General features: G+C 43.9%; 1 long non-coding RNA gene across 1 annotated transcript; it reads left to right on the top strand.

Annotated features, from left to right (window-relative positions):
• Positions 1–14,136: 14,136 nt before the first annotated feature.
• Positions 14,137–17,285, top strand: LOC125531516 (uncharacterized). The gene is made up of 2 exons (XR_007293302.2): positions 14,137–14,579; positions 15,687–17,285. It is a non-coding gene; the product is annotated as an uncharacterized LOC125531516 (long non-coding RNA).
• Positions 17,286–17,859: the final 574 nt, after the last annotated feature.

Below are 17,859 nucleotides of genomic sequence, written 5' to 3'. Positions count from 1 at the left end.
GAGGAGGATCCGCCCCGAGCAGATCTCTTCCCTTTCCCCGCCGCCGCCGCCTTCTTCACGCGCTCCAAAGCGGTGGTCTTGCCCTTCACCATCGTCGCCGGAGAGATCTCGCACGGGCTCGCGGTGCTAGGGTGAGAGCGGAGGTAGCAGAGAGACTGGCAAAGGGAGAGAGGAAGAAGGAAGGAGAAGAGAGCGCACGGCTTGGAAACCCCGAGCCGGCAACTTATAAGGGGCCGCTCCCGAGTGGCTGACCGGTAGGCCCAGGCCATCCAGTCAAATCCCACAACAGACGCGCGCGCAGTACGTGGTGAAAAAGGCGACGCGGAGATCGAGGAACTTCCGCTTTATCGCTTCCGATTACTGCGGCTTCTCCCGTCCCGCGCGCTTCCCAAAATCCAAATCCCGCGACATCCGCGGGCCGTAGAACAACTCGCTAAAAAACAGAAGACCCCGATCATGTCGACACTCGGTATGGCACAAGCAAAGAAATTCACTCGACGGAAGGCCTGGAATGGATCAAGGCGACTGAAAAAGGTTAGCAACGTCATCCGTGATAATTGTCCCGAAACGAGGCGCTCACATAGCCCGAAGAACCAGTCGGAAAGATCTCCAACTCTTTCCCCACTCTAACCTTGATCCATTCGGGGGCTAATGATGAAGACATGTACCTAGGGCAGGGACACGGACCTGACCGAAGAGTCCTACTCTAGGACTCCCCTAGGAGAAGCCACCTTTCAATTGGCTTGAAGGTACTTCACTCGACAGGTCCGAGACACTCAACCAAGAAGCTACCACTCGACCATGAAGCTATTCACTCGACTGCCAGGAGATCTACAGTCATTTCGTAGGCAAACGGTCAGCTGTTAAGTAGTCTTCATGGTCATTACAACACTTTATTAGAGGCGTTACCAGTAACGCCCTATCTTAAATGTACTTTAAAACCCTGCATTACTGAGGGCAGGAGGGGGTCGGCAAACTCTATATAAGCCACCCCCCTCCTTAGTAGGAAGGGTTCGCACCCCTGTAATCCATACACGCATAATCCAGTCGACCGCCTCCGGGCTCCGAGACGTAGGGCTATTACTTCCTCCGAGAAGGGCCTGAACTCGTAAACCTCGCGTGTAACAACTTCCCAATAGCTAGGATCTAGCCTCTCCATACTCACCCCCCTACATAACTGTCAGAGTTAGAACCACGACATCGGTCACGTTCTCCTCAAGAACAACATCTGGGTGAGACGGGGGTGTAGCAACTCTTGAAACTCTTGGGGCTTCTTATTCTTCATCGGCTGATGCAGCAGAAACATCTTCAACCATTTTGGCTTCGGATTCAGACACGTGCATTATGGGAGTGACTTGGGGCCTTGGTCCTTTGCGAAGCCTGCATAATGCGGGCGACGCTTGTGGGGATGGAGTGTGCTGGGCCACAAAGTCATCATCATCTTGCACTGTTGGGGTAGCTTGCGGTTGGGGAGAGCTTGGAATGTCTTGTCTTTGTGGGTGATCAGCCCATGATGCATCCTGAGCAGTTGGCGTCAGAGGACGACCAATGCTGATGAGTTCGTTGTGCGTGAGCACAGGCGATGATACCAATTGGTGCTCGATCTGAGGAAGGACTTCATCATCTTCAACATTGTCATGGTGACCAATGTCTTCAGCAACGGTGGGGTCAACTGCTGGAATGTCTTTAGCTTCAGGAGCCTCTATGGAAACAGGCTCATGAATTACCATCCGTCGTTCTTGATGCGAAGAGGCAGGACGAGCAACCGAGATGGGCTCAACAATAAGGGGCTCTGTGGGAGCAGCCCGATCTTTCTTGGTTTTGTGCTTCTTCTTGGAGAGAGCGACATCAGAAGCTTCAGGATGTTTCCTCTTTCTGGCTTCAGCCTCGGCAGCCCTTGTCTTCTTTAATTCTGAAGCCACTGTGGGGACCTTAGGCTTCGAGCCTGTCATACTGGCTGGGAAGACAATGGGATGTGCTTCCTGCCTTGTTGCTTCAGGTTCGGCCACAGCTGGCTTCTTCTTCTTCTTTGCAGCCATCCTGGGGTCGATGCCAGGACGCCCAAGAGCCTTGCGCTTCTCAGCTTCATTGTAGGCTTGCACACACTTGTCAGCCAGACTCTTCATGCGCTCACAAGAACCTTTAGCTTCTTCGCGTTTCTTGAGAAAGGCTTCCTTGAGCTCGTGCAGCATAATCTTGAAGTTCTTGACATCTTGCACGCTGAGCTTTGCCATGTGCTGCTTGAACTGAGCTTTCTCATAGTCGATCTTTTGCTTCAGTTCAACGATGCGCTGAGCTAGAGCTAGCTCAGAAGCAATGGCGCCAGTGAAAGTGACGCTGAGGCCAATTGGAAGTTGCAGATCATCAAAGCTGAGATTGGGGGTTTCAAACCACTCATCAATGAAGTTGTGAAGGATTGCTACGTCAAAGAGAGGCAAATCATTGAAGATTTCTGCTTCTTCTTTGCTCTTGATCAGTTGCTCAAGAGCGTCATCTGCGAGATCTTCATCGCTGGACAAATCAATGGCGTCATTGCACAAAATAGCAGCAGCAGTCAGTTCTTGGCTGGTGGGTTGCAAGGGCATCTTCACTCTCGAGGGCTTGGAGATGCGTGACAAATCTTCAGACTGCACACTGTGTTCAGGAGGTGCAGTGGCCAGAGGCTTCACCTGTAAGACCTTCGGTGCAGGAGCAGGCTTTGAAGCTTTAGACTTCTTCAGTTTCTTTGGCTTCGGCGGTGCAGGCGCTTCATCAGATTCAGCGTCGTCTGCAGGCTCATCCACGGCTGTCCCTTGAACCATGATATGAGTGATGAGACCTTTCAAGTTGTAGAAGGGCCCAACAAGATTGGGTTCAGCTTCGCGTGTGCCATCAGCACGAGGAGCAGAGGGGCCTGGATTGAAGTCTAAGCCTCGTGACTTCTTGTTCTCTTTGGCCGAGTTCCTGGCAAACTGAAGGTTGCGCTTGAACAGATTATCATCGCGGCACCACAGTAATGAAGATGGGTCTGCATCCGCAGGCTGCGGTCCACGGACCATGCAAGGATAGAAGCCTTGTTCAATGGCTTCAGCTCTGGATTTGGGTTGAAGATTTCTGTATAGAATGTCTCCCCATGGTCGTTTGATGGCATTCTTCTCAGCATACTCGTGGGTCACGAACCTGTACTTGAACCACTGTTCTGCCAAATATCTTCGGATCCATTGGATTCGAGTTTTTTGCTGATTGTAATTCTCCTCTGGATCTGTCTTGCACAGCTCATAGAGGTCAGGAGGCAAATCTCTTGAGGTGTTGCCACAACTTTGTCTGCCACCCTTTCTTGTAGGTTTCTCTGGTGCCATGAATCTTAAACTGAAGGGCTTCAACACGTTTAAAGGCTTCAAAGGCTTCCGCTTTTTGGTCAAACAGGAACTGGCTTCGGGAGAGTTAATATGATGCTGTAAGAATTCTGCAAACGAATGCAGACTATGAGAACCAAGGGATTCTCCCACGGACATGTACCTGTGACAGCATTAAGGTGCGAGGGAAGGGGAAGAGGTCATATGCATTCTCATAAGATTTTGAAGATAAATCAGTTTAGAAGACATTGACCTCATAGTGCGAAGACATTCACTCATAGATAGAGAGTTGGTTCCAGATTTGTACGAATCCAAGAATAAGTACAAGTGAGGAATCTAACTACTTTGTGAAGCATAAGTGAACATAATAGGCATATTATGATATGCAGTATGAAATAGATCCAACTTGTGTGAACAGAAACTATTTGTGGTAGAACGTGATGAATCTATAGGATCAAAGGGGCCGTAAAAAGGAAGTTTTATTTACCACACGAAGAACTGCTAGACGGAGTGGGAGAGGAGGCCGAGCAGTTCGATAGTCCGTGCCCTAACTTGGCGACGGAGGACACCTACGGCGACGGCGGAGAAGACGATGTCCGCGGCCGGCGTGAAGACGGCGTCGGTGAGGTCGCGGCAGCTAAGCGCTTCGTCGTCGTCGTCGAGGGCTAGCGGTGGCGCTAGGGTTTGTGCGAGAGTGGAAGAAGGGATAATGACTGTGGTGAGGCGTGTATTTATAGGGATAGGGACGGCATAGTGTTATTACACAGGTGCCCCTGGCGATTCACATCTAAAGGACACGTGGCTATCATGCAACATATCGGAGGTTGTTTCACGTTCCCACGCATGCCTGGATTGTCGGGAGGTCGTTCCCACTTCTCCGAGTTTCAGGTGAAGGAATTAGCATTGAAAACAGAATTAATGTTTGTCTCTGTATCTTCTGCTGACAAGGACGCAGAGAAGACATTCGACAGTTTCAATAAAATGCATATGATTTGGACAGATAGAGTTTGAGATAGAAAGCATAGAGAGATTAGGGTCCGATCACATTCACTTAGTTCAAAAGATTCATCAAGAAGCCATAGCTATAAGTGAATGCTGTAGAGGACAGAAACCAAAGTAAATCAGTATATACCAGAAGACAATCAAGTCAACATAGTGAAGATAATCATGAAGACAAGTTGAAATTGAAGACAAACCAAATGTGAAGACATAGAAAATGTAACGCCATGGATAAAACACTTCAAACAGAAGAATTTGGTGGTGGCGTTACCCACCGTATAGGAAGTATTAGATCCAGACACGGCGCATAATTATCATGGCGCTCCGAAGTCAAATTACACGTTAATGTATTCACACTCAGAATGTAAGTCTTCATTGATTGAAGATATACTTTACTTCGTGTGTTGCACATCTAAGTCATCAACATGCATAAGTGTTAGGATGTGTGCCTGATCACAGGACATTTGAGGATTCCAAGATATTTAGCTCACACCATAACTTGCAAAACTTCTTCTCATCCAAGGGCTTGGTAAATATATCTGCCAATTGCTCTTCACTATTGACGTGTATGATATCAATATTTTCCTTCACAACATGATCTCTAAGAAAGTGATGACGAATTTCAATGTGCTTTGTCTTCGAGTGCTGAACTGGGTTGTTGGCAATCTTGATGGAGCTTTCGTTGTCGCAGTAGAGTGGCACTTGCTTCAGGTGAATGCCATAGTCTTTGAGTGTTTGCTTCATCCATAGAAGCTGAGCGCAGCAAGATCCAGCAGCAATGTATTTAAATTCAACAGTGGAGAGAGATACACAGTTCTGCTTCTTTGAAGACCAACATACAAGTGATCGTCCCAGAAAATGACATGTGCCTGACGTAGACTTGCGATCCACCTTGTCACCAGCATAATCAGCATCCGAGAATCCAACTAGATCAAACTCTGAGCCCTTTGGATACCATAATCCTAGTGTTGGGGTGTGAGCCAAATATCTGAGAATTCGCTTCACAGCTAAGTGATGCGATTCCTTTGGTGCCGCTTGGAACCGGGCACACATGCAAACACTAAGCATGATATCTGGCCTAGATGCACATAAATAAAGCAAGGAACCAATCATGGAGCAGTATACCTTTTGATCGAACTCTTTACCATTGTCGTCGGGACCCAGATGATGTTTGGCTGGCATCGGCGTCGTGTAGCCTCTGCAATCTTGCATTCCAAATTTCTTCAGACAATCTTTGAGGTATTTCTCTAGAGATATAAAGATGCCGTTGCGTTGCTGACGTATTTCAAGACCAAGGAAGAAATTCAGCTCACCCATCATGGACATCTGATATTGCTCTTGCATCATATATCCAAACTCGTCAGTGTATTTCTGATTGGTGCAGCCGAAGATAATGTCATCCACATATATTTGGCACACAAACAGTTCACCATCGTATGTCTTCGTGAAGAGAGTGGGGTCGAGGGAACCAGGTCTGAAGCCTTTTCTCTTCAGGAAGTCTTTGAGTGTGTCATACCAAGCTCTAGGGGCTTGTTTGAGGCCATACAGTGCCTTGTTGAGCTTGTACACCTTGTCAGGATGTTTTGGATCTTCAAAGCCAGGCGGTTGTGCAACATACACTTTTTCGTCAATCTTGCCATTGAGAAAAGCGCTCTTCACATCCATTTGATACAGAAGAATGTTATGATGATTTGCATAGGCCAGTAGTATGCGTATGGCTTCAAGCCTAGCCACAGGAGCAAATATTTCATCGAAGTCAATCCCTTCAACTTGAGTGTATCCTTGAGCAACGAGACGAGCTTTGTTTCTGACAACTTGACCATGCTCATCTTGCTTGTTGCGATATATCCATTTGGTGCCTATTATATTGTGCTTGCGAGGATCAGGACGCTTAACCAGTTCCCATACATTATTCAGCTCAAACTGTTGAAGCTCTTCTTGCATAGCTTGAATCCATTCAGGTTCCATGAAGGCTTCATCAACTTTCTTGGATTCAGATATTGAGACAAATGCGAAGTGCCCACAGAAATTTGCTAGCTGTGTTGCCCTTGAATGAGTGAGTGGACCTGGTGCATTGATGCTATCGATTATTCTCTCAATCTGCACTTCATTTGCAACACGAGAATGTGCAGGACGAAGATTTTGCTCTTGCTGATCATTTTCATCGTTAGAAGGATTGTCTTCAGGCTGAGCATTGTCTTCAGGTTGATCAGGTGCGGAGATGATAAGTTCCTCTTCAGGCTGAGCTTCAGATGGTATGATTTCTCCAGTTCCCATAAGTTTGATTGATTCACTGGATGGAACTTCATCTAGCACATTTGGCAGGTGCTCTCTTTGCGAGCCGTTAGTCTCATCGAACCGCACATCCAAAGTTTCAACCACTTTATAGTGAAAGAGGTTCAAGACTCTGTAGGCGTGCGAATCCTTTCCATATCCAAGCATAAAACCTTCATGTGCTTTTGGTGCAAATTTTGAAGTGTGATGTGGATCCTTGATCCAGCACCTGGCACCAAATACTCTGAAGTAACTGACATTTGGCTTCTTGCCAGTAAGGAGCTCATAGGATGTCTTGTTCAGAAGCTTGTGAAGATAAACACGGTTGATGATATGGCATGCAGTATCAATGGCTTCAGGCCAGAATTTTCTTGGAGTCTTGTATTCATAAAGCATCGTCCAAGCCATCTCAATAAGTGTTCTGTTCTTGCGTTCGACGACGCCATTCTGCTGTGGCGTGTACGGAGCTGAGAATTCATGTGTGATGCCCAAAGTATCAAGATATGTATCTAGCCTAGTGTTCTTGAATTCAGTGCCATTGTCACTTCTGATGTGCTTTATCTTGACGCCATAGTTGTTCATGGCTCGATTGGCGAAGCGTCTGAAGACATTCTGCACTTCAGTCTTGTAGAGGATTATATGCACCCAAGTATATCTTGAATAATCATCAACAATGACAAAGCCATAGAGACAAGCAGTAGTAGTAAGAGTTGAGTAATGAGTGGGACCGAAAAGGTCCATGTGGAGCAGTTCGAAGGGTTGAGTCGTTGTCATGATTGTCTTCGAGGGACGCTTGGCCCTCGTCATCTTTCCTGCTTCACAGGCACCGCATAAGTGATCCTTCTTTAACTTGATGCCCTCGATGCCTATGACATGCTTCTTTCTTGCAAGAGTGTGCAAGTTCCTCATGCCAGCATGCCCCAGCCTCCGATGCCAGAGCCAGCATTCTGAAGCTTTTGCTAGAAGACATACGGCAAGTTGTGGTCCTGCTGAGAAATCTACCACGTACAAATCATCTTTTCGATACCCTTCAAACACTAGAGACTTGTCAGATTCCATTAGAACAAGGCAACGATATTTTTCAAACATCACAATTATGTTTAAATCGCAAAGCATTGAGACAGACATTAAGTTGAAACCAAGGGATTCAACAAGCATGACTTTATCCATGTGTTGATCCTTTAAGATTGCAACTCTACCTAGACCCAATACCTTACTTTTACCAGTGTCAGCAAATATGATGTGACTTTTGTTAGATGGACGTAAGGTTGAGTCCATAAGAAGGCTTCACTTGCCAGTCATGTGATTAGTACACCCACTATCAATAATCCATTCTGAAGCAGCTGGTGTCGTACCCTACAGTGCAATTAGGGGGATAGGCTTCACGAAGAGAATTGTGAAGCAAAAACATTTGACGGGCAAGTGGATTATGAAAGCTTAGATCGAGGTTAGGACTGATAGGGCAAGTAGCAAGCGACTCAGGAACAAAATACATAATAAGACCATTTGGGCATTTGATCTTGTGCCCTACAAGATGTTTAAGGTCCCCAACAATAGCTTCAGACGATTTTGGTTTTCGGCTGGAGACCTTTCCCTGCAAAAGAGAGTTAAGCTTTCTTAGCCACCCACATCTTCAAGGGTGGCTTCGAAGCAATGAGTCTAAGTGCATCATCTGAGAACTTTGGCTTTAGAGCCCTAGCAAAAAGTCTGGCAGGTGAATAATAGTACTCATAAGAATAAGCAGAATAGTTCTTGGTCTTATGAACATGGCGGTTTGATGAAACGCGCTCATATTCATAGGCCTGAGTATGGCTTCCCTGCAAAACATTTGCGTTAGTGCGACTCAGGTGAGTCCTCTGTCTATATGAAGCCTTTGGACCGTATGAAGCCTGTAGTCTGGGGTTTGTCTTCTTCACCTGTGGTGTCATGATGACATTCACAGGAAGATTCTCTAAACACCTTTTCGGCACCCAGACCTTCTTCATAGGTGGTCCATTCCTGCAATTAGTACCAATATACCTGGCAAACACTTCACCCTTCTGATTCTTAAACAGTTTATAGTTTGCATCAAAAGATTCATCAATAACAATGGGATTAGCACAAGTGAAGCCAGATAGGGTGGATGAATCCACTGAAGGTCCCTTTGCAGCAACCCATGTGGTTTTGGGGTACTGCTCAGGTTTCCAGTAAGAGCCATCAGCATTCATTTTCCTTTCGAACCCAACACCCTCTTTCCTAGGGTTTCGGTTCAGAATCTGCCTTTTGAGGACATCACATAGTGTTTGATGCCCTTTGAAGCTTTTGAACATCCCTGTTTCAAGCAATGTCTTCAACCTAGCATTCTCATCGGCAATAGCAGTGGCATCCTCAGCAGAGGGGTTAGTTGGCACATCAGCAGTTGAAGATATTGCAATAGTAGCAGCAGTAGACCAACCAACAACAGAAGTAGCATTGTCATGCTCAATACATTTAAGACATGGTGGTTCAAATCCTTCCTGAGCGGAACTGATCTGTTTGGCGCGAAGTGACTCGTTTTCCTTTTGAAGATCTTCATGAGCCGCTCTCAATTTCTCAAGATCTTGCTTCCTTTAAAGATAATCATAGGAAAGCTTTTCAAGAGTTGTTGAGAGCGTTTCATGATGACTTTCAAGTTCCTCATACTTAATGTGAAGATTTTTTATGTCTTCAATTAAGGACTGAGATCGAGTCATTTTAGCGTCTAACAGGTCATCGCTTTTGTCTAACAGTTTTTGAATATGTTCCATAGCTTTCTGTTGTTCAGTTGCAATTTTAGCAAGTGTTTTGTAGCTGGGTTTGGAACCACAATCAGATTCATCTTCACTGGAAGTTTGATAGTGAGTAGTGCGTGTGTTTACCTTGGCACCGCGTGCCATGAAGCAGTAGGTAAGAGCGGAGTAGTCCTTGTCATTTGCATCGGTGTCGGTGACGGAGTCATTGTCTTCAGTGTTGAAGATGGACTTGGCAACGTATGCTGTAGCCAGACTCGCAACGCCAGAATCGTACTCCTCCCCAGACTCCACCTCCGCCTCCTCGGAAGCGGACTCCTCCTCTGAATCCATTTCCTTGCCAACAAACACGCGTGCCTTGCCAGATGAGCTCTTCTTGTGTGATGAAGACTTTGAGGAAGACTTGGAAGAAGACTTTGAGTATTTCTTCTTCTTCTTGTCGTCAGAATCATACTCCTTGCTCTTCTTTTTCTTCTTATTCTCATTGTCCCACTGCGGACACTCAGAGATGTAGTGGCCATGTTTCTTGCACTTGTGGCATGTTCTCTTCTTGTAGTCATGAGCAGAAACTTCATCATTCCTTAAGCTTGATCGTGAGGACTTTCTGAAGCCTTTCTTCTTGGTGAATTTTTGGAACTTCTTCACAAGCATAGCAAGCTCCTTTCCAATGTCTTCAGGATCATCAGAACTGCTGTCAGACTCTTCTTCAGATGAGGAGACAGCTTTTGCCTTCAAGGCACGAGTTCGCCCATAGTTGGGACCGTAGATGTCTCTTTTCTTAGAAAGCTAAAACTCGTGTGTGTTGAGCCTCTCAAGTATGTCAGACAGATCGAGTGTCTTGAAGTCAGGACGTTCTTAAATCATCAGGGCTAGGGTGTCAAACGAGCTGTCAAGTGATCTCAGGAGTGTCTTGACGACTTCATGCTTGATGATCTCAGTGGCGCCGAGGGCTTGAAACTCATTTGTGATGTCAGTGAGCCGATCAAACGTGAGCTGGACATTCTCATTTCTCTTGAAGCGGTTGAAGAGGTTGCGAAGGACACTGATTCTCTGATCTCTCTGGGTTGAGACGCCTTCGTTGACCTTGGACAGCCAGTCCTAGACTAGTTTAGATGTTTCCAAAGCACTCACACAGCCATACTGCCCTTTGGTCAGATGACCACAGATGATGTTCTTGATAGTGGAGTCCAGTTGAACAAACTTTTTGACATCAGCAGCGGTGACACCTTCACCATCCTTGGGAACGCCATTCTTGACGACATATCATAGGTCGACATCAATGGCTTCAAGATGCATGCACATCTTATTCTTCCAGTAGGGATATTCAGTTCCATCGAAGACTAGGCACGTAGCGGAGACTTTGATTATCCCTGCAGTCGACATAGCTAAAACTCCAGGTGGTTAAACCGAATCACACAGAACAAGGGAGTACCTTGCTCTAATACCAATTGAAAGTGCTAGTGATCGACTAGAGGGGGGTGAATAGGCGATTTTTATGAAAATCTTCAAAACATGGAAGTTTCGAAGACAAACAATAGAAATAAACCTATTACCATGCAGCGGAAGGTAGACTACACTAGGCAAACCATAGTCAAGTATTCAATGGAGTGAAAGCACAATGACTAATAGCAGTTAGGAAGTAAAGATCAGGTAGGAAGATATTGTGAAGCCAATCAGAACAAGCAGTCACTCAGTGAAGACAAAAGATAAAGCAATCATACAATAACTTCACAAGGACCAACAGTAAGTAAAGGGAAGGGAAGGATGAAACCAGTGACTCGTTGAAGACAATGATTTGTTGGACCAGTTCCAGTTGTTGTGACAACTGTACGTCTGGTTAGGGAGGCTGAGATTCAACTCAGAAGACCTCGTCTTCACCTTATTCCTCTTGAGCTAAGGACACCCAGTCCTCGCCCAATCACTCTGGTAAGTCTTCAAGGTAGACTTCCAAACCTTCACAGACTTCGTTCACCGGCGATCCACAATGACTCTTGGATGCTCAGAATGCGACGCCTAACCGGCTGGAGGATTCACAGTCCTTAAGTGTAATAAGTCTTCAGATCACACAGAGATGAAGAATTAAGTGATGCCTAACACTCTTTGGCTCTGGGTGTTTAGGACTTTATCCTTGCAAGGAATTCTCTCTCAAAGGTTTCGAGGTGGGTTGCTCTCAAACGACAAAAGCCGTGCACTAACTCTGAGCAGCCAACCGTTTATGGTTGTAAGGGGTGGGCTATTTATAGCCACTAGACAACCCGACCTGATTTGTCCGAAATGACCCTTGGTCACTAAGGAACTGACACGTGTTCCAATGGTCAGATTTCAAACACACACGGCAACTTTACTTGGGCTACAAGCAAAACTGACTTATCCAACTCTGGACAAGATTTGCTCTCATAGTCTTCACTCAAAGACATAAGATTTGGTTAAGCATCACTTCAGTCATTCTGACTGGTTCACTTGGACCCCACTTAACAGTACGGTGGTTCCTATGACTCAACAAAGAAAAAAAGAACGACGAAACAACTAAGTCTTCGCGTTCCATAGTCTTCATGCGATGTCTTCTCTTGTCATAGTCTTCAATGTGAATGTCTTCACATACCACCTTTGACTTCAATGTCTTCATTCATTTTTAGGGGTCATCTCTGGTAGGAAAACCGAATCAATGAGGGACTTCTACCTGTGTTATCCTGTAATTCTCACAAACACATTAGTTCCTCAATCAGGTTTGTCGTCAATACTCCAAAACCAACTAGGGGTGGCACTAGATGCACTTACAGATACGCATTCTGCGGACCACCCGAAGGTTGGCATAGAAAGTTATACATCCTCGTAGAACCTGTGGTGTCGTTCAATTCCACAGAGGCGTTCAGTAGGGTGAGTTGGTCCAATGCTCTGCAGGCAGGCTCTCTGTCAGGGCTGATAGCCGGTGGCCTGGAAAGCGACGAAGTCCTCGTACGAGACCCGTAGAAACATATCAGGTGAGTTCATGACCTGTCCAAACATATTTTGGGCCCTGTGGCGAAACAAAAAATACCTGTATTTTTATGCTAAACTTTTATATCCGTAAACATATTATTTCATTAGACTATAACCTAAACAAGTATGATGTTTTGTAGTTAGTTGGCATAGTTAATCACACAATAATATTGCTAAATATTAATTATTGTATTCTTTATCATACGGTTGTGACGTACATCAACAAAACAATTATGCTAAATTTAGTTATTTATCTTAACAAAATTCATATTTTTGACGATTTGCATAAATTAGATATAGCACATGTGTGGGTTTGTGCGTCCATGTTTATTTTAATATCATCAGATATCATGATAGAGCTTCCTAAATCATATTATCTAACAAAAAACTTAAAAGTGGATTCTAGTGTATTATTAGGCCTTTAGGCTTTTAGAGATTTCAATACGGGTTACATACAGATGTATATAGACGTATTTTAGAGTGTAGATTCACTCATTTTGCTTCGTATATAGTTCACATTCGAATCTCTAAAAAAACTTATATTTAGGAACGGAGGGAGTATATCTCTAGAAATTTATAGAGTATATAGTAGTTGGCAACTGAATCTTGCAAATTAAGTTCAATATAAATTGACAATATGTGCTTGCTCTTTACGTGATAGTTGATAGTGAAGTAGCATCGCTTATAGTAATTACTTGTGCAAAGATAAAAATGTCCAATGCTTTCTTGTGCTGAATGATGATGCTAGTTCCTGCTGATGGACTGGAAAATGTTTGACAAGATGGCTAGCAATCTCGCGGCAGCAGAACTGGACGACCTTGATAGGGACACACCGGTTGCCTGGTTGTGACACGCGTTGGCTCGGTATGCATCAGTAAATTCTAGTCTTATTTGTAGTTACGGTCACAGGCCATGCACTTTGATCAATAACTGACACGCCGCGGATGTCCAATTGTTTGTTCTGGCAGGTGCATGGTCTATCGTTCAGCCTTAGTTAACCAAATTTGCTCGGGTCTGCTTCTGCTAACAGCCAACTTATGGTGTGGGATCTTAATAAACAGTTGGCAGAAATGATTCCCATGTGAGAAGCAATTTATATACAATTTTGTAGTTTGAGCCCTGTGGCGAAATAAAAAAATACTTATATTTTCATACTAAACTTCTATATTCGTCTAAACATATTATTTCATTAGACTATAACATAAACAAGTATGATGTGTTGCACTTACTTGGCATAGTTAATCACACAACAACATTGCTAAATATTAGTTATTGTATTCTTTGTCATACGGCTGTGACGTACATCAACAAAACAATTATGCCAAATTTAAGTTATTTATCTTAACATAATTCATATTTTGACGATTTGCATAAATTATATAGCACATGTGTGCGTTTGTGCGTTCATATTTATTTTAATATCGTCAAATATCATGATAGAGCTTCCTAAAGCATATTGTCTCGCAAAAAACTTAAAAGTGGTTTCTAGTGTATTATTAGGTAAGTACTCCCTCTATTTCTAAATATATGACCTTTTAGGCTTTTAGGGATTTTAATACGAGAGGAGCGTTTTGCAGGACAAGCACCATGAAGCTCGGAATCTCAACCAACTGTTCGTCCTTTGGGATGTGTGTATCGTGAATTTTCAGTTGTGGCGCCAGTCAGCAGAAAATATACAGAGGTGTCGTGGAGTAGTATGTTAGCTTTCTACATGGGCCGCGGGTGGATTGTATGATTGAATGAACAGGGAGCGACTACAATAGAAGAAGGGCCATGGGTGCAAAAATAGAAAAAACATGGCTGGGCCATCTGATCCTGGATGAAGGGCCCAGATTCTTGTGGGTGGATCTGAGCACACAGGCACTATGTTATTTGCACAAAACTCCCTTGGTTCTACTCCTTTTGCTTTTAGAACCACCTCCTCCTTCCTAAGAACGCAACAATGCAGACCCAAAATCCTCCAATGTGTAGCTGGGCGATAGCAAGGGCTTGCCGACGGTGGCGGCGGGCCAGATCCGGTGGCTAGCTGGGCGACTGCGCCCAGCGGAGGTCCAGATCCAGCACCCGACCGTCTTGTCGTCGGCTTCCTGGCTGCCTCGACAGACCTCCCCTGTGCGGACAAGTACTCTGCTCTTCGTCACCGCCAGCGCGCCGCCGCACAGCGCATCGAGAGGAACGAGGGTGTTGTTGCCAAGGAGGAGGTCTCCATGCACCGCCACTTCGACGACCTCCGCGCCCTCGGCAGGTACTCGACTCCGCCCGCGCCCACGTTCTTCCATCTTGATCCCGGAGCTTCTTAGCTCCTTGGGTGGTTGTATCGTTTGGTTTGGGAAACAAATTTTCACTGGGATGGTTTCTGAAGCGTGAGGACAACAGCCACTGTCCCATCTTCTGTCGGTATGCCTAGGGGAGACCGTATGCCTATGCCATAAATCTAAATCAGGACATTGTTGAGATGGTGGAAATTAGTAGTACATGTTTAGATTATGTTGGGGCATTTGATGCCTGTGATTCTGGCTAAGCTAATTTGAGTACCAAATTCAGTTAATTTGGAAAGATTCGGTGTTGATTAGCCATAACAAAAAATATAATGTCTGCTTACTTAAATTTTTTGACTGAGCAGCTAGTTCATGCGCTGCTGGGATATGGTTTCTTTCAACTTGATAGGAATAACAGGGATATCTCCATAGTTTTAAATAGCCCGCTATAGCTCCGCTATAGCTGTTTGAGCATGTTGCCGCTAAATGATTTCATGCACAATTTGCCGCTATAGCCTCGCTATAGCCCGCTATAGCTCAGCTATAGCTGTTTTTAAGGGTCGCCGCTATATGCCATAGCCCGCTATTTAAAACATTGGATATCTCTCGTATCCATGAACATAAATATTAATCACTGGACAAGCTTGCTATGCTTATACTAGATTTTCGAGCAGTTCTGTATTTTGAAATTTCATCCTCTTCTCGGATATTGTACATGGGAACAAACTAATCTCATCTACCTATTAAATTACCTGCATGTGAAGTGCTTGCAGGCACAAGACTGAAATTCGTTACACTTGCAATGTGTTCCACTTCACTGATTTCTGAGAGTTCAATATCTATTTTTCCAGTATAATGTCATTGAAACTACAATCATGACAAATTTGGTTTGGTGAAACAATTATACTAGCTCTTTGGTTTTCCTCATGTAGCTTTTATGATACTACGATTGCAAAAAGAACAATGGCAACTTTTTCACCTTTTGTATGTAGAAAAGACTCTCTTTCTGTATATCTTTTTAGTTTGCAACCTTAACATTACAATCTTGGAATTGGGGCTGATTTCTCAATTTCTTCTCTGCGTACGACGGATAGATCGAAGCTCGTCAACTAGTACTAAGTTTGTTCTCCGCTGTTTTGGTGTTGCATCTTGAACTGAAATGGAGGGAAGTAGTGAGACATAGCCTTCAGGAGAGCCCACAGTTCCAGTAATTGCAAAATTTATACCAACACTACCAGGTGAGAAGATATAGTCCAGAAAGGCAAGAAAATTTTGTCATTACCTAATTTTCCGTTAATCCCTTCTTTGGTGTTTTTTGCTGAATATTTGTTTGCAGTCGTGGAATCGGTCAATAGTAGTGCTCAAAATCAAGATTTCAGCGATGCTACCTCGTCTGCAGAGATTAATTCTCTAATGCTTCTTATTGAATTTCTTTGCCATTGTTGTATGTCCATCATTAGGCTATCTTTGTGGTTTACTGGTCATAGGTAATATTATTCTTCTCGAACCCATGACTGCTCTGGAGTGATTAAATTTTCCAGTGGCTTCTCTGTCCAGTATAGAATTTGTCTATAATTTTCCTTCCAAACAAATGGTATTGTTTATACTCATATTACCACAAAATCACCATTTCTTTGTGTCTTTGGTGCTAAATTAAAAGTACCTGACCAATAAGAGGCGCTTTACAGGAGTGGAAACCAACAGCTTCAGTGCACATGCAAAACATTGTGGCCTGCACTTGTAGTGCTGCTGTCAGCAAATATGTGTGCACTAAGGCAATATTAGGTCACAGGATATAATTAGCAGGAAATGTCCATTGGAGGGAGTAAATGGCTGATTGTTTTGACCTACTTGGGCTTGACTTGGGATAGTCCTTCGGTTGCTAACCATCCATTGAGCCATAAAACTTATAATGTAATATCAATACATCAGTATAGCCGGTCGTAAGTTGTATGCAAGTCTTATTGGGATGACGAGCTGTGAAAATAGATACAATTGATCAGTCATTGTCAAACTGTAAATATATTTTGTCGTACGATATTCTTTTCGTTTTCTCTTCAGTGGTCTGACATGTGCCTCTGTGCTGCAGCATCAAGGTTTTACTTTTGTCATCTATGAGTTAGCAAAAGAACTTGAATTGCATTATTAATTGTTCAATACATATACACGATCAGGATTAGAGAACATAATTTCCTATTTCTTTCCTTGTAATGTAAAGTATATTTTTTTCCTTGTATTTGTAGATGCATGATGCCCTGACAACCAGAAACATCAAGACTGCAGATGGATATAAGAAGCTTTTATCAAAGTCTTCCCTTTCTGACGATTGAGAGAATTTCTATGGAAGATATATTTAACTGTGTTCTTGATTATGCATCTGTACGTGTCTGTGCTCAACTGAATCGTGTTTGCTTGGTGTGACCTCTCCCAGAACAAGAAGCTTATGAGCAAGAAGTGGTAGAACTGGAGGGGAATGCTAGAGCTTTTCTATTATGACCATCAAGATAGTAGAGCTTATCGTTTTAAATAGCAATGCATGTTGAGTGGTGATCATATTTACTCTGTCTTGTTGGCCATGTACTAAAAATGATGCTACCATGTCTCATCAAGATATGTATGCTTGTGATATGCTCAATCCGGGATGGTCCAGTCTGATGTTAGTTATGCTTCAAACGGTGGCTTTGCAGTGACAATCATATTCAACTTCTTTTTGCGTAATTAGTGATGGAGTACAAGCCACTGAAATGTGCATGTTTTTGCAGTGACAACCATATTCAGCTTCAAAGGGTGGCTTTGCAGTGACAACCATATATGAATACTGAAATATGCATGGTTTTCATAAAGTAGATACGTGCAAAGATTTTATGGGGCTTCATCACTGTGCAAATTTTGTTTTATAACTAATTGCTAGTAGGCGAGATGAAATATCACCCCAAATATTTGGGGTCGTTGGACAAAATGAATGGAGAGAGATGAAATACTTGAGGTGATTACTGCAAAAGTTCTGTTTTAGAACTAATTGCTAGTAGGGTTTTTTCATAAAATATACATAAGTGGCTGAGATCCTTTCATCAAAATCTGTGCCATCCACCTACGATCCAGTGGCTCAGATATGTCTTTCTATTTTTGCACCCATGACCCTTCTTCTATTGTAGTCGCTCCCGAATGAACACTATGTGCCTCCTGGGCGCATTTAAAGCTGGTATGAACGGCTCGCTTACATTTCGTTGATGTTTGCCGCGCTGCACATCTACTTGGCCGGCGCCC

Source organism: Triticum urartu, chromosome 6A, assembly GCF_056163025.1.
Source record: "Triticum urartu cultivar PI428250 chromosome 6A, HENAU_Tu73, whole genome shotgun sequence".
NCBI classification, from domain to species: Eukaryota; Viridiplantae; Streptophyta; class Magnoliopsida; order Poales; family Poaceae; genus Triticum; species Triticum urartu.
This window is presented reverse-complemented; position numbering and strand designations above follow the sequence as displayed.